Raw genomic sequence first — 11,373 nt, 5'->3', positions numbered from 1 at the left:
GAATCAAGACACTTACCTTCAGAGACCGTTTTAATGTTTTCCATCCTGAGTTCTTCTTGAGCCTCACCACCAACGCACCCCTGCATGAAAGCAGGATGGAGAGCTCCCTAATATCAAAATACAGGTGAGGAGGAGAACGGGGCACATAGAAACTATTGGGCAGTCACCAGGGTGGGAAAATGGGTGAGCCATAGTATAGAGACCACATAATATTAATTCCTATACCCCTCCTATTTTTTCTCTCCTTTATGACAGGGGAAATTCCTGTTTAACCAGTATTGGCAGATCTCAAGGTACCCAGACCATTTACGCTCCTGTAGGGACAAGGTAAGCGTTACAGCATCACACCTCTGACACCACATGTAAGGAAGGAATGATATCAAACAGTGAAGACAGACACAATTGCACACAGTTCAAGGGTGTTTATTGACATTCAATGGGTTGGATAAATGCCTATCTAAACCTAAATCTAAGGATGGGAGCAAGCTTCGACCATCAACTGATAATAACACAGTCCTAATCAAGTCTGTCAAAATAAAAGGGCCTATACCAATAAACCTATTGCCAATCCTTTCTTCTAAATACAAAATGGTGTGGGATAATAGTGTACGAAAAAAGAAAAGTGTTCAAGAAACAATATTTCAGGATAGTACAACAGTTGGCTTCCCTTCCCCACGTTTTCTGCACGGGGCAAGGGGGCACGTTCGGGCTTTACACACACTCTGGCTTCTCTGCCACGAAGATACAATTCAAAGCATAGGTATCAGGGCCTTTTTCCAAAGCCTTCTTTCCAATAACAGTCTCTTTCTGCAGAGGGCCTGTCATAACAAAAAAGCACCAAAGTTCCTTTCTTATCAGGGTTTTTACATGTACAAGTTCTCGGTTCTAATATTCATCATGGGTCTCCCTCTTTCAGGCTTGGACACCTTTTTACCACAATATTCAGATTTTGGTCTTCCTCGTTTGGGCTCAGACCTTTGAATGTGCGATGGGTTTTGCTTAACCATGGCAGGACCCCTTTGATTCCCTTCACACAATGTTCTTACTTTCGTTTTTGCCACCTCTTGGCTCGATACCTTTACAGAGACCTTCAATTGAGCACACACTCGCACTGGACCTCCGTGTCACTGGTATCATATATTTCCTTCTCAAAGTTCAAACATTCATCAGCAATTTAGCCTTGCTCGCATCTTTCATCACACAAGTTTAACAATGTTTTTTTCCAGCACTCGTTATATAATGTTGCTGCTTGCAACCTTGACTTCAACACACACTGGTCTTGTGTCAGCCTCCCCAACTCACTGGCTGTGTTGACCTCTCTCTGGTGCTACTTTGTTCTTGGAGCCAAGGATGATACCATGGTGGTTGCTGCTCCTCCATGACTTTGTCAGCTTTGTGGGAGGGCCTCCGGTATCTCCAACACACAATTCAAGATTCTTTAGCCTGATTTCCTGGCCTCACGCTTTCTGATCTGCATGGTTCTTAAAAGGAATGGTTTCCTGCCAGAAAGGTCAAGGGTTTTTCCCTCCTTGCAAACCCTTCTTGGTTTGCCGTCTTTTTCCCCTCATTCAGCTGCCTTCCCAAAACTGCTGTTCCTTCCTGTGTTTTGCCTCACTCAGTGTGATCTTGTGCCCTGCCTTTCATTTGTGCTGGATGTTTAATGGAAGTCAGCTGTGAATGATTACCATTAATTGCCTGACCTTGCCTGACAAAGTAATGGAACATGTCAGGTACAATACTCGGGTGTGAGTCTGTTTTCACCCAGAGCGGGCTGTTTGTGAGAAAGTATTTGTGAAGGGAAAGGAGAGGGGGTTGAGTTTGTAAATTTCCTATCGTGCTGGATGGGTTAAAGGTTTTACGGGTCGTGGGATACCGCGTCTCGCCATCAGGTGTCTAACTCCCACTCCCCGAAGACCCCTTGCCCAGATGATCCTCCCACACTGGTCCACCCCCATGGTCTGAATCCAAAGGCGATGGCTGTACCGGGCACAGTGACTCACCTAGGCCACCTGGTCGGCATAGGTAAGAAACTACCTCTCAAAGTGAAGATACAAGCTCTGAAAGATTGTGTCGTCCTCATGATACAGACATAGGTAAGAGCCTTTCTAGGTCTCATCGAGTACTACCGGTCATTCATCAACGGTATGGGGCCATTGCCATGCCCCTGAATGATGTAACTTTCAAGAAAATGCTGAAGAAGGTAACTTGGACCCCATCCTGTTAAACCTCCTTTCAGGAGTTGATGGATGGATTGTTCAGGGCACCAGTTCTGAAAGTGCCAGACTATGGTGAGGAGTTCATTATCCAGACTGTCATTTTGGGATTGGAGCAGTATTAACGCAGCTGAACTCTCACGGGGTAGAGCAACCTGTCGCCTACATTAGCAGGGGAGTGAAAAAAGGGAAAGGAACTGGTCTGTCATTGAAAAAGAGGCTTATGCGGTCATGTTAGCAGTACGCCTCTTCAAAGGTTAATGGACATGCAAGGGGAGAACCCTAAGCTTTTGCATTGGGCCATATCCCTAAAGCAAGGTTGTCCAACGTACGGCCCGCGGGCCACAATGCGGCCCGCCAAGCCATTTTATGTGGCCCGCCAGGCCGTATGTTGGATAATGCTTGAGTGTAAAAAAAAAAAAATCTTTTTTTTTTTTTTTTTTTAAATGTGCCTGTGCGCAAAACTACTCTGTGCTCTATTCGGGACACATAAAAGAGCAAGACAAATGAGAATTCTGAGCTACTAGACTGCTATCAGCATCATCAGTCACAATATTTTTGGGGGGAGACTTGGAAACATTGGCACAAAAGGAGCCGCTCTGTGCTGGATCACCATCCTTTCACCAGTAAACCCGATTCAATCACCATAGCCCCCTTACAAATCCCAGCCATGCTGTGATTGACCTGTGGACACATAAATAATCGTATCAATAAACTTTCTCTGCCTTTTTTATGGCGAATGCCAATTTCGCCACATTCTTTTGGGTCAATTTTATTGCTTTTTTTACCACAAAAACCGGTGGCAGAACTCCTGCACCCTCACTTTCTATATACCTTACCCAAAATTACCATCTATATTTTTTTGGTAAAAAAGCGTAAAAAAATGCGGCAAAAAAATGTTTTGTCGAAATTGTCATTCGCCAAAAGTGGGCAATAGCAAATAATCTACACACTCAAGAACAACCTTTCAAAAAATGCTCTCCAGAAATGTATAGAAAGGAAACAAAATCCAAATCCAAATCAATGGGAACCAAAGTTTTCGTTTGTTAGTGGATTGAGTTTGTTCACAAAATGGATCGGAGTACACTTCGAATAGTTGCTGCAGCTCTGGAGAAAATACGAGTGGTATGATAGGTTATTTATAAGGCGCTTAATACCCATGCAGCAGTGATCCCAATCATAAAAGTGAAACAGGCAAGCCCGACAGGTATAACTTATTTTCACTCTTTTGGTAGCGCAGTCTGAGGGCAGCCTATACTTGCCTTTGGCGCTGTGCAGGCTCGGCTGACACAACACGGCATATGGTTACGGCAAAGATGTCAAAACTTCAGCATTGTCATTGAGCAGAACTCTGAGACTCAGGGGTGGTGGAGCGTCGAGGTCCAGGATGATTATGATGGTGTGAATGGGGCCAGCGCTGAGCAGCTACGCTCATGAGGGCCATGGGCCCGTGTGGGGCTGACAGGCCAGTGGGCAGACTGCAACAGGCCTGCTCAAGCCATCCTGCTATTTATACAAATCTCGGGCCGAGCAGCACCTGATGGGAGAAAGGAACTGTGCTACAATCTGCTCTTCTGCTGGGCTCTGCCTGCTGGAGCTTCCCCCTACACGCGGGACAGGCAGCTCTGCAGACGCTCAGAGCTTCCGGGGATTGGGGGGTTGGGGCTGGGTCAGGGCCTGCCTTCTCACCCTCGCTTAGCGGGGCTTCCCAGAACTGACCCAACCCCTGCCCTCTTGCATGCAACTCATACTTAGCTTGCAGAATGTGATCTCAAGGGCAGATCTCCCAGGGTGAGGCTTACCCATTGCACATCGGATTTGCTGACCCCTGCTATGTTCCCAAATGCGGGATACACAACTGCATTATTTCTGGTAGTGGGGGACTGCGTTCGCGCTCTCCCCCCCAATTTATTGGTGAAAGAAAAGGTAAAGTGTGCACTAGGCCTGCTAGGTTGCATACTTTTAGATTGTGCTCACATTGCGTTTCTTCAATTAGGTTCACCTTTGGGTGATCGCTTTTCCACATTTTATCTGTTGAATTGAATTATGCTTTTTTCATCACCACAGAAGTAATGTGTATTACAGAGATAAGCTGCCATATGTATTGGGCACACTGCACATGCTCAGGCAGCATCAATCATGCTTTGTACAGGACAATGCTGGCCTACATTGGGAACAGCCAGCATAGACATGTTGCTACAGAGGCATATTTTGGGTACAACCAGCATGACAATGTGTTACATCAGTGACAGTGCTGTCTTACACTGTGGACACATTGATCATTAAAATGTGTTGTGTTGTAAAATGTTCTTTTCTGCTGTTGGTGACATGGAATTTTCATGTTCCCCTTTAGAACTGATTGTACACTTATGGCTTTTTGGTCACCTTTTCTGCTGTAAAATGCACCATTTCAACCCCATATTTGAAAAAAAATTCTTGGGGGGGAACCCCCCCAAACCCTCCCTAGAACCTTGTAGCTCCCTCGCTACGCTCGGTCGCCCCCACTATTTCAGAACAATATGAACACATAGACACTGAAAGAAATCACAAGCAAATAACCTTTGATCACTGCCCATGACACCAAAAGCTATCCTTGGGACTGCATGGCTATCACTGCCTGTGATGCTATTGTGCCAAAGGTCACACAATATCGCTTTTTAATATACTGCTTTGGGTGAGGTTGTTGACTTTTGGCTCGCCGGCCCTCTGGGTGACAAAAAGTTAATGCTTCGGCCCCACATTCAAAAAGGTTGGACAAGCCTGCCCTAAAGGCTTAGATATGGACATCCAGCACAAGGCAGGCTCCCAGCATGGAAATGCAGATGGCCTCAACCGGTACTTTCACCTTGATGATGAACCAGACCCTGAGAAGTGTGGTCATTCACATGTTGAGGCTGGTGGTGCATGTGAGGAATTTCGACCATCTGCAAGATGGGTGTGCGCTCGCATGTTCTTTTTTGAAATTATAAATGAATTTGAATGATGTTAGATCAACCTCCGGAAAATGTGTAGTGGCTAATCCACACACATTTTCCTATGCTCACAGCACAACAAACTCATAGACCCGTGTACTCTGCGTGGACACAGCCTACAGGCGCAGTCAACTCTGTCATATTTAGTTGGGATATGACAGGAAGAGTACACAATGCATCCCTGTATGAAGGAGAGCCAAGACTTGCCCCTTCCAGGACCAGCCCAATTAACTAACAAAGGCTATATGGGCCGGCCATGCTCTTTTGTTGGAGCCTGCAGCTGGTGGCAGAGATTTGCATACCAATTTTAATTTGGACATGTGTATGGCGCCTATACACAGGTGTTTCCAGGTGCCACAAGACAAGATGGGGGGGCATGGTGGATAATCATAAGACTACAACAAAGTTGTGTTGTGTTGGCCTTGTGACAATCATACTGTGCAAGTGCATGACCAGGTGATAAGTGCAGGGGGTGGGGGGAGAGGGAGAAGTGCAGGAGCGGGCTAGCCCCATGGGTGGGTGGCAGGCAAGTGCTTGTCAGGCCAAGGCTGCAAGTGCCAGGGGAAAGAGAAGTTGCTGGGGGTAGTCTGATTCCTGTATGACTGAAGGAACCAGGCCCCAGTCGCAGTGGCAGGTGGAGGGTATAGCACGGGAGGGGGAGAGGGAAGGAAGAGGAGAAAGGGAAGGTCTTGAGAAGTTTCTGGAACTTAAGAAGATCCAGCTCCAGTCTGAGGATGGGAGGGATGCTGTTCCACAGGGAGGCACCAGCCGAGGAAAGGGATCTACCTCCCACTCTCTGCTTGGCGAAATGTTTGACCTGCAGAGAGTTTGGAGCAAGATAACTGAAGGATTCTGGCTGGGAGGTATTTCAGGAGAGAAAGCTGTATGTAGAGAGGTCCTAGGCCCCATACAGCCATGCACATGATGCACAGGGATTTGAATTTGATCCTTGCATTCACCGGGAGCCAGTGGAGAGATTTTAGGGCTTGAAAGATGCAGTCCCTGGGCTTGAGGCCAAGGATAAGTCTTGCAGTACAATTCTGGATTTGCTCAAGTGGGCGAAGAGAGGAAAGTGGCAGATTGAGGAGGAGGAATTACAGTAGTTCAGCCTGGAGAGAACCCGAGCTCTGGAGACATTGAGCTTCTGCGGCAAGGCTAGTAATGGTAGAATGCCCCTGGGGAGATAGAGCCGAACATTGGACTTCTTCGCGAGGTCTTTGATGTGTTGAGAAAAGGAGAGAGAGGAGTCAAAGATGATCCCAAGGATTTTTGCTTCACAAGTGGGTGAGGGGAGGGGGTCCAAGAAGTCTGGCCAGAGAGAGAAGGGAAACTAGCAGCAAGCGTCCCAATGAGAAAGATCTCAGTCTTGCTGGTGTTCAGACAGATATCATTGGCAGAGCACCATGCCTTAATAGAAGTCACGCAGTGAGGCATAAGGGAGGGAGAGGAGGAGGGGTAGGGAAGGCAGCCAGAAAGAGAGCATTGTGTCATCTGAGTAACACTGGCAATGAGGGGAGTAGGAGCAGATCAGGTGGGCCATATGGGCCAGGTTGATGTTGAAGAGCGTAATTAATCAGATGATAATTCAAAAAGGCACACTTGGGGTCTGGGTGCAGAGGTTAACAAGGGAGACAGGAAACTCCAACAACCTTTCATATGCAACTGTGTCAACCTGAAGCCAGCTCCCGCTCTCAGTATCAATTAATCATGAACTGTCATGTATGGGACTGTGTGTTTACAGTGGTTCACGTAGCAGGGGGACCCCATTCATAAGGTATGAGAATGTGGTTTGCTGGAGTCAAAGAGTCTGGTCTCATTGTAGCTTCAAGGGAGACCTGCTGCTTTAATCAGGAACCACAGAGAGCTCCATTGACAAGAGAGGCCCTTTGATCCACAACAGACAGGACGATGGGTAGGACTTAGAATTACATGTTTTCAACCCTTTACCTTTTCTGTTTCAAAGCACTCTGATTATGACCTCAGGCATATGGGAAATTGTTGGCGGAGACCCAGGATTGGTTTATTAAGGTAGGTTTAGCCTACCCCAATCCCTGTGGTCGATGTGGCTTTAAAAGAGGGCTAAGCTGCTCTTTTGACAGATCATCTGAAGGCTTCCTCAGAAACAGGAGAAAGAACTCATCCTTGGACCATGGCTGAAGTACAGTCTGCCTTACATCTTCCACCAGTGAAGGAAGGCCAGGATTTCCAATGAGGGAAGCAAGATATCACCCCTAAACATCTCCCAGGAAACAGAGGGCGATTCAGAAATGATAGAACCCTCTAGCAGCTCCTGAACCAGTACTCAGCCACCACACAGCATGCCCTGCTAGGCTGTGCAGCAAGTGTCCTGGATAGGGAGTGCCAGAAGGTCTCTGAACCAATAACCAAGGGCAAGGCAGCTGCCTGCAACACATTTCTCAGCTTTGGGCCAACCGCCTTAAAGGACGACACAAGCCCTTTGAAGAAGATGGGAGAAGTGCAGCAATGAGCACCTACCAATGTCTGCCTTAAAGGACATTTTCCAGCCAGTCGAGTTCCTCGAGCTGCAACCATCTACAACACTGACCGATATCAAGCCGCAGTCACTTAAAGAAATCCAAGATATCTCAACCAGTGCTTCAGAACCACCAGCCAGCACTGAGACAACGATTCCTGAGCCACCATATAGGCCATTCTGCAGCTATACATCCAGCTACGCTCACCGAAGTTGTTGCTGCCTGATACCCGCAGTTGTCTCCCATCTTGCACTCTGTCATAGAAGGTGCAAAGCGCCCTGAAGCCAACTCGCCCCTTTCGAGCACCAAGAACATCTACAACACAAGGTACATTTTGGTTCTGTCCCTCTGGTCCTTCCCAGAAGGTCCCTAGAGACATTTTAAGACCCATTGCTCCCTTTGTGCTAAAGCCAAGACACCATAAGATAATGCTGTGGTTCTTAACCATATCTACTCCCCTCCTGTCAGTATCCAGAGTGCATCCATTTTCCTTCTTGGAAACTGTCTGCATTCCTATACAGGGTGGGTTGTATTTAGTAGTGTTGTTAGGCTGTCTGTTGTGGAAATAATACATTAGATATTGTTATACAACCTTGACTGAACAGACCTTTTATCCCTGGGTAATAATTGTATTTTTGCTGTGTTGCAAGTAACTAACGATTGACAACCTTTCAGAGATAAACCTGCCGTGCTATTCACTTTACCGAAATTGGACAAGGAGGTTTGTAATTTGCATGTTATTCCAATCTGTTCAGATCCCTTTTGGTGTGCTAGAGGTGTTCAGCTGGTTGATGGTTGATCCAGATATGTTTTTTTAATCTCTGATTAAAGCACTTATTTAGCTTTTCCACTCAGTTCAATAAGTGCTCAGAAGTCACATGGGTGGGAAGTGCTACATCTAAGAGGTGGCAATCATGTCCCTGCCACACATCAGAAAGGTAGAGATGTGTCATGCACACTACTGTAAATCATGTTGCTCCTATTCGAGGAGGACTTCGTCCATATCTGGAGCTACTGTAGTGAGGGCTAATCCTGTCTCTCCACCTGAAGTCCGGAATTCAGTGCAGGTGAAGCACATGCCTGGCCCTTGATTGTTATAGCAGAACAATGTGAAAGGTATAGTTCATGCAACATCTACATATATAATTAATCTGTGGATGTCTGGGCCCACAGACATCATTGCTGGGAGCTTCCTCAGCCCCTTGAACTGGATAGCCCAGCCCCTTTGATGAGTAACAATTACCCTTGAGATGGATGGGGATGCAGATTTTAATCATACATCAATAATCGAAACGACTCAGGTAGTTTGTCAAAAGGAAATCTGTTTTAATGTCAATTATGTAAAACAGGGAGTACAATGAACATCAGCACTTGTTCGATCCTCTTACTCAACGAATCGTACAAGAAATTGAGGTTATATTAAGCAAAATCGTCATCAGTGGCATGTTGACCTGCGTGATTACCAACGTCATCCACTGTGGCAAACTAAAAAAACCTATTGAGGGAAGTGATTGGCTGTAAGTGAATATCTAAGTATAAGTTCCATATGAGTGTAGAACAGTGTAGGAAAGTGATGGTGTACTTATATCAGGTAGGGCAACTAAGCCCACACCTTAAAATGGCCACTATAAACGTCACTAAATACACAACGCCCCATTGGCTACACAAACTATAGGACCCTTAATTATGCTGTCCTCTACAACTAGTTGGCTTCTAACCCCCGTCACTACTTTTCCACCTACGTCTAGCAGCATGGAGACTGAACATCCAGGTGCTGGTGAGCTCATCTTAACATTAGCTTCCCACCAATTAGCAAATCAATCCATCATCACTTCAATGCTCCAGTGTCAATTAGGGCTTTGAAGCCTGTCCTTGAGTTTGTACTGTGCTCTGAGAAATTGTAAAGAGTGTGGGCACACACTGCCCTCATGCGTAGGTGTGACCACCTCGTTCTTTCAACTTCATTTTTCCACGTGACTGGAGACCATGGAATCAAGCCTTTTAGTGTATTAAAATACTATTTTCTAATAGTCTTCTGACATCTTTTGTTTTGTTCAAACCTTCTGAACAGGAGTTTCTGTTATTTCACATGAATTGTATCCAATGTCAGTTCACTCCAGTTTGATAAGACCTTGGCTTCTTTGGCTCATCCAACTCCTTCTGCTGAGATTCATTGTTTAATTCAATTTGCTTTTTAACTGCGACACACTGAAATGAGGCCTTCTTGCTAATGTCCAGCACTGCTTATAATGCGTAGTGGAAACCTCCATCCGTTACTCGTCCACATGCATATATATATTGGCGCTTGCCGCAATCTATTTACTATAAAGCTAGCCTCAAGAGTACTTCGTCTGCTTGCATTTCTTTTGCATATGTACACATATAAAATAGCTTTAATATCATCATCTGGTTTTATGGCATAAGCTTTTTCACCTTGATCCCAAGATGTCACTTATACTTGATACTTTCTTGATGCCTTATAGAATATCTGCATTCTCTGGTCTCTGCATCTCTTCTACAGACGTCAGTTCGATTCTGTGTGACGTCACCTTTTATCTTTGCAATTTATCTGCTCTGCTTCTTCAGGAATCTCATTCAAATGGCCATCATATTTTCTTGTATGCACGTCCGGTTTTCTCAATGGGTACATAGCCTCCCAGATCTTCTTAGGTATTGGTACTTTCACTGGTACTGCACAGAGTCGATACTCTGCTCTTTGTCTGTTCAACTGTTCCGTGTATGTCTCATACTCTGGTTTCCAACAGACAGGTAATATGAGCGGGGTGGTTGGAGTAGGGGTACTTGGCTCCTCCTCTACACTCCCCCCTCTGGGAGATTCATTGACCACTGTCTCATCATCCTTTACATCCAGGCACCCTCCTCTGAAAAAGAGCTTTTTAGGGACTCATATCTTTATGACTCCTTTCAGGCATCCTGCTGATTTCACATAATCCATGTCGTGAGCATGCATTGTCCACTTGGACTGCAATAGATCCATCTTCCCACATACTTTTAATGGTTTTTTGGATAGAGGAACTTCGTTTCCTCAAGTGCATGAATACTGGCCTTCACAAAGTCTCTGATTTCTTCATCTGTCAGGTCTCTGACTTTCCATCCTGGCTCAACATCGATCATGATCTTCATCCCTATGACTTTCTTTGCTGTCTTCTTGCACTATGAGATTATTATCTTGATCACACAGAATCCAAGCAACACCAACACTATCAGGGCTACAGGAAACTTGAACATGTCTGCCATCCATTGTGGAACCCAAGAAAATAGCGATCCAAACCAGCTATCATCAGCAATGTCTTCCACTTCGCCTATCATCTGGCCATGGAGTTTCATCACCATGTCTATGGACTCTGTCAAGGTTCCATTCTCGTCATCATGAGAAGGTAAAAATGTGCAACATGATTCTCCAATTTTTGCACAAACATCTCCATCCACAGCTGTGATCATGTCCAAGACGTACCTATTCTGGAGAGTCATCAGTCTTATGGCTCTCATCTCTTCTCTGATTGGATGGAATCCCTCTATTGTAGTGTTAATTGTCTGCAGCAATTCACGGATGACAACAAGTCAAGAGTTGCTCCATTATTTTAACAACCAAGAATCAAGAAATCTATGGCTATTTTATTTTAAAATGTTTTCATTTGAATTTATAACATACAATGACCACAACCATAACAT

The 11,373-nt window shown here is 45.4% G+C and overlaps 1 non-coding gene across 1 annotated transcript; it reads left to right on the top strand.

Annotated features, from left to right (window-relative positions):
* The first annotated feature begins 3,960 nt into the window (after positions 1-3,960).
* Positions 3,961-4,117, top strand: LOC138522140 (U1 spliceosomal RNA). The gene has a single exon (XR_011283252.1). It is a non-coding gene; the product is annotated as a U1 spliceosomal RNA (small nuclear RNA).
* The last annotated feature ends 7,256 nt before the right edge of the window (positions 4,118-11,373 follow it).

The sequence above is a fragment of the Ambystoma mexicanum genome, chromosome 13, assembly GCF_040938575.1.
Source record: "Ambystoma mexicanum isolate Mex_15411 chromosome 13, UKY_AmexF1_1, whole genome shotgun sequence".
Taxonomy (NCBI): Eukaryota; Metazoa; Chordata; class Amphibia; order Caudata; family Ambystomatidae; genus Ambystoma; species Ambystoma mexicanum.
Note: the sequence above shows the minus strand (reverse complement) of the source record. Positions and strands in the feature narration are given on the sequence as shown.